An 18,933-nucleotide genomic window follows, 5' to 3' on the forward strand; every position below is an offset into this window, starting at 1 on the left:
TTTCTTGGATGTAGTCTGCCATGGCCTGGGTTTCTGGAACAGACAAGGGGTAAATTCTGCCTCTGGGAGGAGTGGTGCCGGGCAGTAAATCCATAGGGCAATCGTAAGGACGGTGTGGAGGCAATACTTCAGCTTGCTTTTTGCTGAAAATGTCCGCAAAGTCCTGAAGGAAAGTAGGCAGACCTCGCAGAGGTCTAGTAGTTGGTTTCAATTTAGTAATATGTTGATGGATACAGTGACTGTTAAAAAGTGAACCCCAGTGTAGGACTTCTCCAGTCTTCCAATCAAGCTGTGGTGCATGGAGCTGTAGCCAAGGTAGACCAAGCAGGAGAGAAGTACAGTATGGGAGTACGAAGAAGGACAAGTTCTCCTTATGAGAGACTCCGACCTGCATAGACAGGTGTTCTGTACGGTATAGCACGGTACACTCCAGTCTTGCTCCATTGACTGTAGAGATGCACAGGGGTTTCAGAAGGCGGAACACAGGCCGACGATACTTATGCACAAGGGAAGCATCAATAAAGTTTCCCGCAGAACCTAAGTCCAGGAAGGCCAGAATGGGGATGATCTCTTTGGAGGGAAAAAAGAGCTGGACTGTCAAATTTAAATGTGGAGAGGAGGAATTCACACCTAGGGAGGCCTCTCCTACAAACCCTATGTGCGAGCGTAGACCTGCGCCAGACGAGGAAAACGCAGAGGTCATGCAGATTCTCTTTCTTGACGTTGTTCCTCACGTCTCTCAGAGAAACGGATATCAATCTGGGATGCCAATTGTATCAGTTCGTTCAAGGTAGACGGCAATTCTGGGGCTGCGAGGACATCCTCAATTTGGCTAGATAATCCTCTCTTGAAAGTTGCGCAGAGAGCTTCATTATTCCAGGACAATTCCAATGCCAGGGTTTGGAACTGGATGGCATACTCGCCAACAGTGGAGTAGCCCTGAGAAATATTCAGCAGAGCCATCTCAGCGGAGGAAGCACGAGCAGGTTCCTCGAAAGCAGAGCAAAATTCCGTCAGGAATGCCTGGAGATTAGTAGTGATGACATCACTGAGATCCCACAGTGGGGTTGCCCAGGCCAAAGCCCTTCCAGACAGGAGACTAATGACAAAGGCCACCTTTGCACGTTCAGAGGAGAACTAGTCCGCCATGAGCTCAATGTGCATGGAGCACTGGGTCACAAAACCACGACTGGACTTGGCATCCCCTTCACACTTTTCTGGAAGCGACAAACGGAGTTTGGTTCCGGAGGAGACTGCAGCAGTGGGAGACTCTACTGGAGCTGGAGGAGGAGGCTGAGGCTGTGGCTGTTGCTGCTGAACACAAAGCAACTGCTGCATCATGGCGGTTAGCTGGTTAATCTGCCGTGCCTGCTGGGACAACAGCTGGGACTGAAGCGCCATGACAGGTGCAAGATCCGAGTTGTCAGGCAGAGGAACCCCAGTTGGATCCATGGCCGGATCTTGCTGTCACGTACCTGGATGCGGATGTCACGGAGCTGGTAGTATACTCTACCTGTGTGGCTGATGACTCGGACCATATCGAGGAGCGGAGTCTAAGGTGCGGCTGGTCTTCACCAGAGCCCCCCGCAAAGCAGGATGGATTTGCTGTGGCAGGCGACACCCAGGTCGCTACCCCCGACACAGCTCGACCACACAGGTACTGGGCAAGGCGAGGTACAGGAGGATGAGACAGAGGCATAGTCAACACCGAAGAAGCAGAAGGTCAAGGCAGGCGGCAAAGGTTCAGAGTCAATAAACGTAGCAGGAGGATCTGGAAACATGGGTAGGCAAAACAGGCTATGGGAATGCTTTCTCTTAGGCAATGAGCACTAAAGATCCGGCAGGGGTGTGTGGGAGGTGCAACAACTTTTTAATATGCTGTTCAGGTGCATACTAATTATGGGCATACTGGCCCTTTAAATCTCAGAGCCCCAGCGCATGCGTGCCCTAGGAGACAGGGACACAAGCCCTGAGACACAATGGAGGAGGCAGCTGAGGAACGAGGTAAGTGACGGGCCGGGACACGCACGCGGGCGCACCCCGCGATGCGAATCCCGGCCCCGCCGGGAACAGGGACAGTGCGCTCGTGGCCGACATGTGCCGCCGGCAGGTTTTAACAAAAACTTACTTTTGTCTGGACTTTCAAAGTATCTAGGTCCTTGACAGATTAACAGGTACAAAATAGTACACTACTTAGTTGCACGTATGTGGTATGCACTTATGAGGGCTGAAAAATTAGGTACAGTATGCTTAAAATAACGTATTTTAGTAAAACACCAGCAGGTGATTACTTTTGCCTTGACTTTCACAGTATCTAGGCCCTTGACAGATTAACAGGTAAAAAATAGTACACTATTTAGATGTACGTATGTGGTATGTACTGTGTAGATGTACGTATGTAGATGTAGGTAGTACACTGTACGTATGTAGGTAGTACACTGTACGTATGTAGATGTAGGTAGTACACTGTGGAGATGTACATATGTGGTATGCACTATGGAGGGCAGAAAAATGTGGTACAGTACACTTAAAAAAAAAAACATTTTTTTTGCACAACACCAGCAGTTACACAAAAGTGCTGCAGCACAATAAAAGCTGTGTACTAAACACAAAATTGCACTCCGTCAAAGACTATTAGGAATGGACTGTTGGATATTGTTACGCCGAGCGCTCCGGGTCCCCGCTCCTCCCCGGAGCGCTCGCAACATCCTCGCAACTGCAGCGCCCCGGTCAGATCTGCTGACCGGGTGCGCTGCGATTCCTCTCCCAGGCGGGATGCGATTCGCGATGCGGGTGGCGCCCGCTCGCGATGCGCACCCCGGCTCCCGTACCTGACTCGCTCTCCGTCGGTCCTGTCCCGGCGCGCGCGGCCCCGCTCCCTAGGGCGCGCGCGCGCCGGGTCTCTGCGATTTAAAGGGCCACTGCGCCGCTGATTGGCGCAGTTGGTTCAATCAGTGTGTTCACCTGTGCACTCCCTATTTATACCTCACTTCCCCTGCACTCCCTCGCCGGATCTTGTTGCCATTGTGCCAGTGAAAGCGTTTCCTTGTGTGTTCCTAGCCTGTGTTCCAGACCTCCTGCCGTTGCCCCTGACTACGATCCTTGCTGCCTGCCCCGACCTTCTGCTACGTCCGACCTTGCTCTTGTCTACTCCCTTGTACCGCGCCTATCTTCAGCAGTCAGAGAGGTTGAGCCGTTGCTAGTGGATACGACCTGGTTACTACCGCCGCTGCAAGACCATCCCGCTTTGCGGCGGGCTCTGGTGAATACCAGTAGTAACTTAGAACCGGTCCACTAGCACGGTCCACGCCAATCCCTCTCTGGCACAGAGGATCCACCTCCTGCCAGCCGTATCGTGACAGTAGATCCGGCCATGGATCCCGCTGAAGTTCCACTGCCAGCTGTCGCCCACCTCACCACGGTGGTTGCCCAGCAGTCGCAACAGATAGCGCAACAAGGCCACCAGCTGTCTCAACTGACCGTGATGCTACAGCAACTACTACCACAGCTTCAGCAATCATCTCCTCCGCCAGCTCCTGCACCTCCTCCGCAGCGAGTGGCCGCTTCCGGCCTACGACTATCCTTGCCGGATAAATTTGATGGGGACTCTAAGTTTTGCCGTTGCTTTCTTTCACAATGTTCCCTGCACTTGGAGATGATGTCGGACCAGTTTCCTACTGAAAGGTCTAAGGTGGCTTTCGTAGTCAGCCTTCTGTCTGGGAAAGCTCTGTCATGGGCCACACCGCTCTGGGACCGCAATGACCCCGTCACTGCCTCTGTACACTCCTTCTTCTCGGAAATTCGAAGTGTCTTTGAGGAACCTGCCCGAGCCTCTTCTGCTGAGACTGCCCTGCTGAACCTGGTCCAGGGTAATTCTTCCGTTGGCGAGTACGCCATCCAATTCCGTACTCTTGCTTCCGAATTATCCTGGAATAATGAGGCCCTCTGCGCGACCTTTAAAAAAGGCCTATCCAGCAACATTAAAGATGTTCTGGCCGCACGAGAAATTCCTGCTAACCTGCATGAACTCATTCATCTAGCCACTCGCATTGACATGCGTTTTTCCGAAAGGCGTCAGGAGCTCCGCCAGGATATGGACTTTGTTCGCACGAGGCGTTTTTTCTCCCCGGCTCCTCTCTCCTCTGGTCCTCTGCAATCCGTTCCTGTGCCTCCCGCCGTGGAGGCTATGCAAGTTGACCGGTCTCGCTTGACACCTCAAGAGAGGACACGACGCCGCATGGAGAATCTTTGCCTGTACTGTGCCGGTACCAAACACTTCCTGAAGGATTGTCCTATCCGTCCTCCCCGCCTGGAAAGACGTACACTGACTCCGCACAAAGGTGAGACAGTTCTTGATGTCAACTCTGCTTCTCCACGCCTTACTGTGCCTGTGCGGATATCTGCCTCTACCTTCTCCTTCTCTACTATGGCCTTCTTGGATTCCGGATCTGCAGGAAATTTTATTTTGGCCTCTCTCATCAACAGGTTCAACATCCCGGTGACCAGTCTCGCCAGACCCCTCTACATCAATTGTGTTAACAATGAAAGATTGGACTGTATCGTGCGTTACCGCACGGAACCCCTCCTAATGTGCATCGGACCTCATCACGAAAAAATTGAGTTTTTGGTCCTCTCCAATTGCACTTCCGAAATTCTCCTTGGACTACCGTGGCTTCAACGCCATTCCCCAACCCTTGATTGGTCCACAGGAGAGATCAAGAGCTGGGGTACTTCTTGTTTCAAGGACTGTCTTAAACCGGTTCCCAGTACCCCCTGCCGTGACCCTGTGGTTCCCCCTGTAACCGGTCTCCCTAAGGCTTATATGGACTATGCTGACGTATTTTGCAAAAAGCAAGCTGAGACTTTACCTCCTCACAGGCCTTATGACTGTCCTATTGACCTCCTCCCGGGCACTACTCCACCCCGGGGCAGAATTTATCCTCTGTCCGCCCCAGAGACTCTTGCTATGTCTGAATACATCCAGGAAAATTTAAAAAAGGGGTTTATCCGCAAATCCTCCTCTCCTGCCGGAGCTGGATTTTTCTTTGTGTCCAAAAAAGATGGACCCCTACGTCCTTGCATTGACTACCGCGGACTTAATAAAATCACGGTAAAGAACCGCTACCCCCTACCTCTTATCTCAGAACTCTTTGATCGCCTTCAAGGTGCCCACCACTTTACCAAACTGGACTTAAGAGGTGCTTATAATCTCATCCGCATCAGGGAGGGGGACGAATGGAAAACCGCATTTAACACCAGAGATGGACACTTTGAGTATCTGGTCATGCCCTTTGGCCTGTGCAACGCCCCTGCCGTCTTCCAAGACTTTGTTAATGAAATTTTTCGTGATCTTTTATATTCCTGTGTTGTTGTGTATCTGGACGATATTCTGATTTTTTCTGCCAACTTAGAAGAACACCGCCAGCATGTCCGCATGGTTCTTCAGAGACTTCGAGACAATCAACTTTATGCCAAAATGGAGAAATGTCTGTTTGAATGTCAATCTCTTCCTTTCCTAGGATACTTGGTCTCTGGCAAGGGACTACAAATGGATCCAGATAAACTCTCTGCCGTCTTAGATTGGCCACGCCCCTCCGGACTCCGTGCTATCCAACGTTTTTTGGGGTTCGCCAATTATTACAGACAATTCATTCCACATTTTTCCACTATTGTGGCTCCTATCGTGGCTTTAACCAAGAAGAATGCCAATCCTAAGTCCTGGTCTCCCCAAGCGGAAGACGCATTTAAACGGCTCAAGTCTGCCTTTTCTTCTGCTCCCGTGCTCTCCAGACCTGACCCATCTAAACCCTTCCTATTGGAGGTTGATGCCTCCTCAGTGGGAGCTGGAGCGGTCCTTCTACAAAAAAATTCTTCCGGGCATGCTGTTACTTGTGGGTTTTTTTCTAGGACCTTCTCTCCGGCGGAGAGGAACTACTCCATCGGGGATCGAGAACTACTGGCCATTAAATTGGCACTTGAGGAATGGAGGCATCTTCTGGAGGGATCAAAATTTCCAGTTATCATTTACACCGATCACAAGAATCTCTCCTATCTCCAGTCTGCCCAACGGCTGAATCCTCGCCAGGCCAGGTGGTCGTTGTTCTTTGCCCGTTTTAACTTTGAAATTCATTTTCGCCCTGCCGACAAGAACATTAGGGCCGATGCTCTCTCTCGTTCCTCGGATGCCTCGGAAGTAGAGGTCTCTCCGCAACACATCATTCCTCCTGACTGTCTGATTTCCACTTCTCCAGCCTCCATCAGGCAAACTCCTCCAGGGAAGACCTTCGTTTCTCCACGCCAACGTCTCGGGATTCTCAAATGGGGTCACTCCTCCCACCTCGCAGGCCATGCGGGCATCAAAAAGTCCTTGCAACTCATCTCTCGTTTCTATTGGTGGCCGACTCTGGAGACGGATGTTGTTGATTTTGTGCGGGCCTGTACTGTCTGTGCCCGGGATAAGACTCCTCGCCAGAAGCCTGCTGGTCTCCTTCATCCTCTGCCTGTCCCCGAACAGCCTTGGTCTCTGATTGGTATGGACTTTATTACAGACCTACCCCCATCCCGTGGCAACACTGTTGTTTGGGTGGTAGTTGATCGATTTTCCAAGATGGCACATTTTATTCCTCTTCCTGGTCTTCCTTCAGCGCCTCAGTTGGCAAAACAATTTTTTGTACACATTTTTCGTCTTCACGGTTTGCCCACGCAGATCGTCTCGGATAGAGGCGTCCAATTCGTGTCAAAATTCTGGAGGGCCCTCTGTAAACAACTCAAGATTAAATTAAACTTCTCTTCTGCTTATCATCCTCAATCCAATGGGCAAGTTGAAAGAATTAACCAGGTTCTGGGTGACTATTTACGGCATTTTGTTTCCTCCCGCCAGGATGACTGGGCAGATCTTCTACCATGGGCCAAATTCTCATACAACTTCAGAGTCTCTGAATCTTCTGCTAAATCCCCATTTTTCGTGGTGTACGGCCGTCACCCTCTTCCCCCCCTCCCTACTCCCTTGCCCTCTGGTTTGCCCGCTGTGGATGAAGTGACTCATGATCTTTCCACCATATGGAAAGAGACCCAAAATTCTCTTCTACAGGCTTCATCTCGCATGAAAAGGTTTGCCGATAAGAAAAGAAGAACTTCCCCCATTTTTGCTCCCGGAGACAAGGTATGGCTCTCCGCTAAATATGTCCGCTTTCGTGTCCCCAGTTACAAACTGGGACCACGCTATCTTGGTCCTTTCAAAGTCTTGTGCCAGATTAATCCTATCTCTTACAAACTCCTTCTTCCTCCTTCTCTTCATATTCCCAATGCCTTCCATGTCTCTCTCCTTAAACCTCTCATCATCAACCGTTTCTCTCCCAAACTTGTTTCTCCCACTCCTGTTTCCGGCTCTTCTGACATCTTCTCCGTGAAGGAGATACTGGCCTCCAAGACGGTCAGGGGGAAAAAAATTTTTTGGGTTGATTGGGAGGGCTGTGGTCCAGAAGAGAGATCCTGGGAACCTGAGGACAACATCCTAGACAAAAGTCTGGTCCTCAGGTTCTCAGGCTCCAAGAAGAGGGGGAGACCCAAGGGGGGGGGGTACTGTTACGCCGAGCGCTCCGGGTCCCCGCTCCTCCCCGGAGCGCTCGCAACATCCTCGCAACTGCAGCGCCCCGGTCAGATCTGCTGACCGGGTGCGCTGCGATTCCTCTCCCAGCCGGGATGCGATTCGCGATGCGGGTGGCGCCCGCTCGCGATGCGCACCCCGGCTCCCGTACCTGACTCGCTCTCCGTCGGTCCTGTCCCGGCGCGCGCGGCCCCGCTCCCTAGGGCGCGCGCGCGCCGGGTCTCTGCGATTTAAAGGGCCACTGCGCCGCTGATTGGCGCAGTTGGTTCAATCAGTGTGTTCACCTGTGCACTCCCTATTTATACCTCACTTCCCCTGCACTCCCTCGCCGGATCTTGTTGCCATTGTGCCAGTGAAAGCGTTTCCTTGTGTGTTCCTAGCCTGTGTTCCAGACCTCCTGCCGTTGCCCCTGACTACGATCCTTGCTGCCTGCCCCGACCTTCTGCTACGTCCGACCTTGCTCTTGTCTACTCCCTTGTACCGCGCCTATCTTCAGCAGTCAGAGAGGTTGAGCCGTTGCTAGTGGATACGACCTGGTTACTACCGCCGCTGCAAGACCATCCCGCTTTGCGGCGGGCTCTGGTGAATACCAGTAGTAACTTAGAACCGGTCCACTAGCACGGTCCACGACAATCCCTCTCTGGCACAGAGGATCCACCTCCTGCCAGCCGTATCGTGACAGATATTATACTGTCTACAGACTAGTATAACCAGCAGATGATTTGTTGTGAAGCAAAGACACTGAATTGCACTGTAAAATTATTCCTGCCTCCTCTGCTAAGGTTTATGAAGTTGAGGCAGCTTGTTGAAATGTATAAGGCAACACACAACTATCTGCCCCTCTCTGTAATACAATTCTGAAGAAAGTGACTGGGTGGTTAATGGCTGCAGTAAAAATCCTTTTCAGTGAAAAAAACACTGCTCTCTGTCCACCAGAACGCTGATGTGACTAGGAGGTGAAACACTGCTGGAATTAGCTTTTCTGTGTAACACACACACACACAGTGATGTACGTCCTATCTCTATACAGTGTATGAATGATATGACGAGCTGCAAAATGGCTGCCGAATATATAGGGCTGTGACATCACAGGGGTGACTGGCTGCTGATAGACTGCATTCTGCATGTGATTTAAGGTCATCCCGCCTACTTCCCTTCCCGCCTTGCCTTCCCTCCTTCCCAGCATTTCTTGCCCCATGTACTGACATGTGGTTCCGCTATTTTAGATGCCCTGGAGCCTGGACTGCAGTAATCGGAGTTTAATGAAGCAATTTGCGCAATAGAATCATGGTGATATTCGCAAATTGAATATTTCATGAAATTCGTAAAGAATTTGGGTTTGTCAGCTTCGATTCGCTCATCTCTACTATCATTGAATTGGTGTACATAGGAGAATAAATTAAATTCCATATGAAGAAGAGCAGCAATTAACAGTCACTATGATGGGCCAAATCATTGTGTTGTGTTTGGGCATAACTGTATGATAAAAAGGATCCATACAGTCATACCAGTGACCTAACAAAGAATATTAAATAGGAGTACACTCTTTAACCCCTTAAGGACCAAGGACGTTCTGGAACGTCCCCGCACCCTGGGCTTTAAGGACCAAGGACGTTCCAGAACGTCCTGGTGTTTCTCCGGTCTCTGCCGCGCGCCGGGTAGACATCGGAACGGCATGTCTGCTGTAATCATTCAGCAGGCATGCCGTGCAAATGCCTAGGGGGATCCCGGGACCCCCGCATGTCGGCGATCTCCAGAGATCGCTTGCAAAATCATGCAAGCGATCTTCAGCGATTCGGGTCATTTGGGTCACTTGTGACCCGATGACCCGGTAATAAATGGTGATCGGTGGTGTACAATTCACCGCCAATCACCTGCCATTGCTGGGGAGCGATGACAATACTGTTACCGCCCCAGTAACGCTGCTATTGGCCGGCGATCGTCCGGCCAATAGCAGAGCAGCAGAGGAGGGCTTAACGGCTCCTTCCCGCTGATGCACCCGCTCTTTTCTTTCAGTTAGCGGTTGCAGCAGTGAGAAGAAGCTGTGGATCCCCCCTCGGAGCCGGAGCCCCCTCAGGAGCCGTAGAATAGGGAAAACTGATTTCATTGACAGGTAGGAGTTAATAGGTTAAAAAAAAGTTCTATAAAAGTATAAATAAAGTTTAAAAAAGAGTACCCCCCCCTTGTGACCCCCTAATAGGTCCCCCAGGGTCCTATTAGGGTCTGATCCCTTACCCCGGGTCCTATTAGGGGTTCAGGGAGCTGCGTTTGCCACCCCTTTTTTTTTTGGCCGCAGCTTTTTTTTCTTCCTATTACTGTTATACACTTTTTACACCAAGCACCACACAGTACATACTTCCCCGCCCCCCCCGCCCCCTTCTCCCCGCCACTACCCCCCCCCCCGCCACCGTAGAAAAAAGGCGATGGCCCGCCGGGCATTTTCAGCAGCAGAGGCTTACGCTTTTTTAGCCTCCGACTGCGAATCTGCCAGTGAGGACGAGGAAGATCCTACTTTTTTGTAATCTTCCTCGCCCTCCTCATCATCTAGTATTTTTTTACATATGCAAAAGTCGTGAAACCCCTGTGGGGTATTAAGGTTCACTTTTCCCCTTGTTACGTTCCCCAAGGGGTCTAGTTTCCAAAATATAATGCCATGTGTTTTGTTTTTTTTGCTGTCCAGGCACCATAGGGGCTTACTAAATGCGGCATGCCCACAGAGCAAAATTTGCTTCCAAAAAGCCAAATGTGACTACTCCTCTTCTGAGACCTGTAGTGCACAAGTAGAGCACTTTTCACCATCATATGGGGTGTTTTCTGAATCGGGAGAAATTGGTCTTCAAATTTTGGGGGGTATTTTCTGCTATTACCCTTTTTAAAAATGTAACATTTTTGGGAAAACAAGCATTTTATGTGAAACATTTTTTTTTTTTTTTACATTTGCAAAAATCATGAAACACCTGTGGGCTATTAAGGCTCACTTAATTCCTTGTTATGTTCCCCGAGGGGTCTAGTTTCCCAAATGGTATGCCATGCGCATTTTTCTGTTGCTGTTTTGGCACCCTAGGGGCTTCCTAAAGGTGACATGCCCCCCAAAAACCATTTCAGAAAATTTTTCTCTCCAAAATCCCCTTGTCGCTCCTTCCCTTCTGAGCCCTCTACTGCGCCCGCCGAACAATTTACATAGACATATGAGGTATGTGCTTACTCAAGAGAAATTGGGCTACAAATACCAGTGAAAATTTTCTCCTTTAACCCCTGCAAAAATTCAAAAATTGGTCTACAAGAACATGCGAGTGTAAAAAATGAAGATTTTGAATTTTCTCCTTCACTTTGCTGCTATTCCTGTGAAACACCTAAAGGGTTAAAACACTTACTGAATGTCATTTTGAATACTTTGGGGGATGTAGTTTTTATAATGAGGTCAAATCCACTTGAAAACTGAACTGGTCACTGAAAAATAGTGAGTTTGAAAATTTTGTGAAAAATTTGAAAATTGCTGCTGAACTTTGAAGCCCTCTGGTGTCTTCCAAAAGTAAAAACTCATCAATGTTATGATGTAATCATAAAGTAGACATATTGCATATGTGATCCAAATTTTTTTTTATTTTGAATATCCATTTTCCTTACAAGCAGAGAGCTTCAAAGTTAGAGAAATGCAACATTTTCATTTTTTTCATCAAATTTGGGGATTTTTCACCATGAAAGGATGCAAGTTGCCACAAAATTTTACCACTATGTTAAAGTAGAATATGTCACGTAAAAAACAATCTCGGAATCAGAATGATAACTAAAAGCCTTCCAAAGTTATTAATGTTTAAAGGGGTACTCCGCCCCTGGCATCTTATCCCCTATACAAAGGATAGGGGATAAGATGTTAGATCGCCGCGGTCCCGCTGCTGGGGACCGCTCTGTGCGTAATGAGGGGCGATACAGGGGCCGGAGCAGTGTGACGTCATGGCTCCGCCCCTCATGACATCACGGCCTGTCCCCTAATGCAAGTCTATGGCAGGGGGCGTGACGACCGCCACGCCCCCTCCCATAGACTTGTATTGACGGGGGCGGGCCGTGACATCACGAGGGGCGGAGCCGTGAAGTAACGATGCTCGGCCCTTGTATTGCCCGTCATTACGTGCAGAGCGATCTCGCTCTGCGCAGTAATGATAGCGGGGTGCTGCAGAAGCGATCCCCAGGGTCCCCAGCAGTGGGACCCTGGCGATCCGACATCTTATCCCCTAATCTTTGGATAGGGGATAAGATGTCTAGGGGCAGAGTACCCCTTTAAAGTGACAGTGGTCAGATGTTCAAAAAACGCTCTGGTCCTAAGGTGTAAAATGGCCTGGTCCTTAAGGGGTTAAACATATATTTTGAAGTAGTAGCCTCAAATAATGTCCAAGTAAACCATGACATTGCATTTGAACTCTTGAGTCTCTATGAGTATAGTAGTTCAATTTGATGGGATTATGATACTGCATTAGTAACCCCAGATATAGGAGGAGGTTATGGGTTTTGCCAGTTCTTGACAATTGTTTAATATTTAATATTTATTTTACTGTATTGGTAAGAAATCTATGTGGTCATCTAAGTATAATGCAACCTTAAAAGGATTCCAATAATAGATGTCTAAAGGTTTTTACATGTAAGGGGCCCCATCGCAGCAATCCAACCTTTCAAGAGAATTTTTAAAGCAAAATGGCATAGTGGTAGATAGTGGTAGCCAAGCGCCCAGACAACCCATGTAATGTGAAATTGTCATTAACCCTTTCCCGCAAATGGTGATATGTACGTCCGCTGCGTGACCCATGCTCAGCAGCTGAGTGCTCATCATAACTGGTGGGTCCCGGTTGCTATCAGCAACCAGGACCAACAGCTAATGGCGGACATCGCTGATCGGCTTGATGACCGGCATTAACCCTTTAGATGCCACAATCAAAATTGACTGCAGCGTCTAAATGCGGTTAATTTTGTTTCCCGGATAGCTCAGTAAGCTGATCAGGACTGCCGTAATTTTGGGAGGGGGGAGGTGTCTTATCTTTCTCCCTGCCTTCCGATTGTTGCTCCAGGCTTTTAGTCAGCTTTGCCAGACTGAAGCAATAGAGAACCGATAACAATGATCAATGCTCTCCTATCTAAAGATTGCATGTTAAAGTACCCTATGGGGACTAAAAAAAATGTGTAAAAAAAAATAAATAAATAAAAAAGTAAATAAATATGCATTAACCCCTTCCTCATTAAAAGTTTAAATCACCCCCTTTTCCCATTTAAAAAAAAAATGTAAAAAAATAAATAAAACCTAAACATGTGTGGTATTGCCGCCTGCGTAAATGTCCAAAGTATTAAAATATAATGTTAAAAAAGACCAGAAATGTGTATTTATGGTCACTTCACATACTAGAAAAAATTTATAATACGTGATCAAACGGTGCCATAAAAATGGTCCCAATAAAATCTTCAGATCAAGGCGCAAAAAAATGAGCCCTCATACATACCTATATACGAAAATTTAAAAAGTTATAGGGGTCAGAAGTAGACAATTTTAAACATACAAATTTTGGTGCCTGTAGTTATGATTTGTAGTTATGATTCTAGTAGTAAAATAAAATAAAACTGATATAAATTAGGTATACATGTAACCGTATGGACCTACAGAATAAAGATAAGGTGTCATTTGTACTGAAAAAGTGCACTGTGTAGAATTGGAAGCCCCCAAAATTAGCAAAATGGTGTTTTGTTTTTTTCAATTTTGCCACACAAATATTATTATTATTATTATTATTTGTTACACCATAGATTTTTTGGGGAAATTATTAATGGCATTACAAAGTAAGATTGGTGGCACAAAAAACAAGCCCTCATATGGGTCTGTCAGTGGAAAATTGAAAGTGTTAATACTTTTAGAAGGTGAGGAGAAAAAAGCAAAAGTGCAAAAATGACAAATGGCCCTAGAGGGAAGGGGTTAAAATATGTTGCTTTTTATGCCTTTATGCATGCCTTCAATGATTGGTGGGGGCAATGAGGCTGGGGTGGCTATTCATAACCCTTAGATAGATAGATAGATAGATAGATAGATAGATAGATAGATAGATAGATAGATAGATAGATAGATAACCCTAAGATAGCTAGGAAACAGCAACAGGAAGATCAGACTCCTAACTAATATGTACAAAGAATTTCTTTACACATTCCACATAACCCATAGCTATGGTACTTTTCAAAATCCTAAAGGGGTTATCTGGTGTATTTGCAAAAATTCATATTCTGTTGAGGCCGGAAAAAAAATCATTGGCTAGAGTGGTATTTGTCTTAGCCAGTATTTGACTGAGCCGATGGGTCATGCACCGAGAGTTCGTCTTGGAAGCAGGATGAAGACCATAGAAACAAATGTAGCTGAACAGGAGCTTTGGTTTTTATTTTCTATTTTTTTTTCCTCTGTGGGATATGAATTGTTGCAAAATGCTAGATAACTCCTTCAAAGTATAATGTAATGTTTGTTGGATTTCAACATTTTCCTCCAATTTATTATTTTATAAAACTGTTTTATATGAGCCCTGTAAAAAGCATAAGGGCAATATACACTCACCTAAAATGTGCTACTATTTTTGTTTCTGTTGAAGTTACAGTTCAAGAATATGCACTTCATACCTAAGGCAGAGGAAATGTGTCTTAGTTAATCCTGTGATGTAGAAGTCCTGGGAGCTTTGATTAGCCCACCAATTATCTATTTATACAGATGTTCAGTAAGACTGGATTTAATCTTCTTCTTCTGCCCTCTGACTCACCTTTGCCTTAAGAATTCTCTGCAAAGTAGTGTTGAATTGCAATTGCAAACTATATTGCATTCAAAGGAATATTTATTTTCACATTGTCTTAAGAGAATTTATGGTAATTATATAGTCTGAAAACTAAAACATCAACTTGAATATAACATAGATAAATTCCATACAATTAAAGTCTTTAGAAAAATTGTCTTATTATTTAAAAGATAAAAAAAACATGCATAGGTTTCTTTGCTATAGAGATTTAAAAACAATGTAGAAAAATAAAGTTATTATAGTTGAATAGATAATTCAAGAAGCAAACACTGAGGAGATAATTATTAAACGTGATGTGTATTCTTACTAGATTTTACTTCTCTTATGCTTTGTGACTTATTTTTCATAGGCAAATTAATATACACAATGGATCCCATGCATAGAAAACTATTCTTCAAAAAAGTGTTGCCCATAGCAACCAATTAGATTCCAACTGATTTTTAAACTCGCTCTAATATTCTAATTAATTCTCAATTCCACAAAAGCAGTGTTGCCCAACCAGTGGATTCAGTGTGTGGTTGTCACCCCCCAAGGGGTTCCCAACTGTTTGTAGCTAAAAAATACTATTGTATTCTAGTGTCAAAACATTTATAAAATATGATAATAGTGTAAGGACTAAAACATACACTAGAATAGGTTTCTGAACTATTGCTAAAGAATCATAGTTTGAGTATAATAATAAACTTTCAACATATAACTTATAAACTACCTTTTGCTGGATATGTTGTATAAGACTCCAGGTTTTTCCTCTGGATCTATATATTTCTACATACAGATTACCCAAACAAAATATGGGTTTTGTTTAGTCACAAAAAAGAACGTACACCCTCTTTGAATGATATGGTTTTAATTATTAGGTCATAATAAAAAATATCTGGCCTTTTGAAGGTCTTAAAATGAGGTAAATACAACGTCATTAGAGATGAGCAAATTTTAGAAAAATTCGATTTGGCCGATTTGCTGAATTTTCCCCCCCCCAAAATTATTTCCTTCCGAATTTATTTGCTGCAAATTGCTAGTAAAAATGGCTATTTCTGGCCTACAGAGAGCCTCAATGGGGGTGTAGAACACTTTGCCTTGCTGTAACATGCATAGGGTGTGTGCTGGGTTAGTGAAATAATACTGTTATTCATTATGACATGCATATCAGAGGCGTCGCTATTAGAATCACTGTTGCAGAGCGGAACAATGAAAGAGCCTGGAGACGGCATCAGCATGAGGAGATCATATAGTGGCTAAATGACACAGCGTGGAGGTAACGGCAGCATGAGGAGAACATATAGTGGCTGAATGACACAGCCTGGAGTTGGCAGCAGCATGAGGAGACCATATAGCGGGTGAATTACGCAGCCTGGAGTTAGAGACTGATCTGTATGTTTTATTATTTTCATTTACTTTAATAAACCACTACGGTGTTTTATAATACTCCTGGACTGGATCCACTTCTTACTTGAACCAGCAGCGCCGTCAAAGGGTCGTTTTTTCCGGCTCCATATATTGATTCTCATCAGGATTGGATTATCCTTTCTCCTGTGACCTGGGCTCTGCAGCTGGCACTCCACTTTTTGGGAAACCCCTATGTGGGTTGATATGTGATTGTCCGAATCGCTTCTGGTAAGCGGACACTACTTAAGGGCATTCCTCTCCTAGTGATGCCTTCTGTCATAACATTACCTATTGTTATTGTGGTAACACAATGTTTATTTGGCGGCAGCATGAGGAGGTCATACAGTGGCTGAATGACACAGTGTGGAGGCGGGTTAGTTAAATAATACTGTTATTCAGTATGACATGCAGATCAGAGATATTGCTATTAGAATCACTGTCTCACAATGACAGAGCCTGGAGATGGCATTAGTTTGAGGAGACCATATAGTGGATGAATGACGCAGCCTGCAGTTGGTGGCAGCGTGAGGAGACCATATGGTGGCTTAATGACACAGCCTGGAGTTGGCGGCAGCATGAGGAGAACATATAGTGGCTGAATGACACAGCCTGGAGGTGGCAGCAGCATAAGGAGACCATATAGTTACTGAATTACACAGCCAGGAGTTGGCGGCAGGATGAGGAGGTCATGTAGTGGCTGAATAACACAGTGTTGAGGTGGCAGCAGCATGAGGAGACCATGTAGTGGCTGAATGACAAAGCCTGGAGTGGGCGGCAGCATGAGGAGACCATATAGTGGCTTAATGTCACATACTGGATTTGGCGGAAGCATGAGGAGATCATATAGAGGCTGAATGATACAGCCTGGAGTTGGCAGCAGCAAGAGGAGACCATCTAGTAGCTGAATGACACAGCCTGGAGGTGGTGGCAGCATGAGGAGACCATATAGTGACTGAATGGCACAGCCTGGAGGTGGCGGCAGCATAAGGAGACTATATAGTGGCTGAATGACACAGCCTGAAGTTGGTGGCAGCATGAGGAGACCATATAGTGGATGAATAACACAGCTTGGTGGTGGCAGCAGCATGAGGATAACATATGGTGGCAGTATGAGACAGCTTGGAGTTGCCATCAACATGAGGAGAACTTATGGTGGCAGAGTAAGACAGGCTGTAAGTGGCAGAAGCAGCATCAGGAGTCCTGAAAGTGACCCGGTGACAGAGGAGTGTGGTGGGTGTCAATACCAGTACCTGGTGACGAAGGAGGGTGAAAATAGGAGAACTTGGCATCAGATGTGTGGCATCAGGCAGGTGGAAGTATCAGAATAGTAGCTGAGGCAGGTAGGCAGAAGAAAATGATCTCTTTTGTAAAAGTGTTAGTGTGCACAAGTAAGTATTGAGGATATGCATCACTTAAACTTAACTTTTAATAATATTTTTAGGATAAAATATATGGACCAATTTATTATTTTTTTATCAAACAAAAGGAAAGGTGCGCAAAATATACCATGTGCCACCTACACCACCAAGTATTGATGGGATGCAAAGGCCTCTAAAAGGTGGAGGGGAACAACGTATGGTCCATTGTAACAGGTGGGGGTAAAAACTTCCCCTATAAGGCCCTACTCTCGCATTATTAATTCCCTTCTTGGCAAGTGTTTATCACACAAAAAAGGGCGGCCCCACACAGGAACCTCTCCCTATTTCCACCTACAAACACTGCCATTTCCCTGGGTTTTTAGGTGGAAATAGGGAATGGTTCCTGTGTGGAGCCGCACTTTTTAAGACGAGTAACACTTTCCTCGAAAAGTTGGAAGGGAACAACCTATTGTCCATTGCAGCTGGTGGGGGTAAAACTTCCCCTGTAAGGCCCTACTAATTCACTTCTTGGCAATTGTTACTCCCCCTAAGGGTATGTTCACACTACGTTATTCCCGTGGAATTCTGCTCACGGAATTACGTGCTGTGAACATAAACATCTGTGTGAATGGGTTTCCTGCGAGACCCGTTCACACTGCGGAATTTCAGCGGCAGACAATTCCGGCGCTGAAATTGTTCCACGCAAAGAAAGAACATGTTCATAGCCGTGCATAGCCGTCAATGATGATGGCGCAGTGCCGCGCGGTCCCATCGCCAAAGTATTGCAGCCGCCAGAATAGAATCTCCGCTATCGGAATTCTGCGAGTGGAGATTCCTTTCATAATCTGTAGTGGGAACATACCCTAAAAAGGGCGGCCCAACACAGAAAGCTCTCTATTTCCACCTAAAAAACCTGGGAAATGGCAGTGTTTGTAGGGGGAAATAGGGAGAGTTTCCTGTGAAGGCGAGTAACACTTGCCAAGAAGGGAATTAATAAAGCGAGAGTAAGGCGTTACAGGGGAAGTTTTTACCCGCACTAGTTACAATGGTCCACACGTTGTTCCCTTCCACCTTTTAGAGGTCTTTGCATCACATCAATAATTGGTGGTGTAGGTGGCACATGGTGTTTTTGCACACGTTTCCTTTTGTTTGATTTAAAAAAAAACGTTTGTGTCCATATGTTTTATCCTAAGCATATTATTAAAAGTTGTTTTACGTAATGCATATCCTCAATACTTACTTGTGGTCTGATGTGAAGGAATGTCTGTAACTGGGGAGCAGCGCCTTAAATATTTTTAGCACAATCCATATTTGTGAAGTGTTGGTGTGGCACTAGAGATGAGCGAATCGAAGTTGTCGAACCCGAATTTGTTACGAATTTCATGAAAAATTAGATTTGCAACGAATACGAATATCGCCGCGATTCTCTAGCGCGAATTGCTCCATTAAACTCCATTTTACAGCGTTCCAGGCTATTGGAGACCTAAGATGGCGGATCCACATGTGAGTACATGGGGCAGGGGATTATGGGAGGGCGGGAAACAGCGGCGGGAATGAAGGTAGGCGGGCTGACCCTGAATCACATGTGAGATGCAGCCTATCAGTGTTCACTGACCCCTGTGATGTCACAGCCCCTATATAATCGGCGGCCATCTTGCCTCTCTTCATTTCATCTATGCACTCAGATGGAGAGTGCCTGCGTGTGTTTGAATAGCTCATACCACAGCGTTACACTGCAACTGCTAGTCACATCAGCATTAGGGAAAGGCAGGAG

At 46.3% G+C, this 18,933-nt stretch overlaps 1 long non-coding RNA gene across 1 annotated transcript in view; it reads right to left on the reverse strand.

Annotated features, from left to right (window-relative positions):
* The window catches only part of LOC130360609 (uncharacterized), a 62,277-nt gene that overhangs the window by 14,735 nt on the left and 28,609 nt on the right, over positions 1 to 18,933 (reverse strand). Inside the window, exon 2 of the long non-coding RNA XR_008890729.1 lies at positions 14,184 to 14,245. This is a non-coding gene — a long non-coding RNA (uncharacterized LOC130360609). The remainder of the gene's footprint in view (positions 1 to 14,183; positions 14,246 to 18,933) is intronic.

The sequence above is a fragment of the Hyla sarda genome, chromosome 3 (assembly GCF_029499605.1).
Source record: "Hyla sarda isolate aHylSar1 chromosome 3, aHylSar1.hap1, whole genome shotgun sequence".
NCBI classification, from domain to species: Eukaryota; Metazoa; Chordata; class Amphibia; order Anura; family Hylidae; genus Hyla; species Hyla sarda.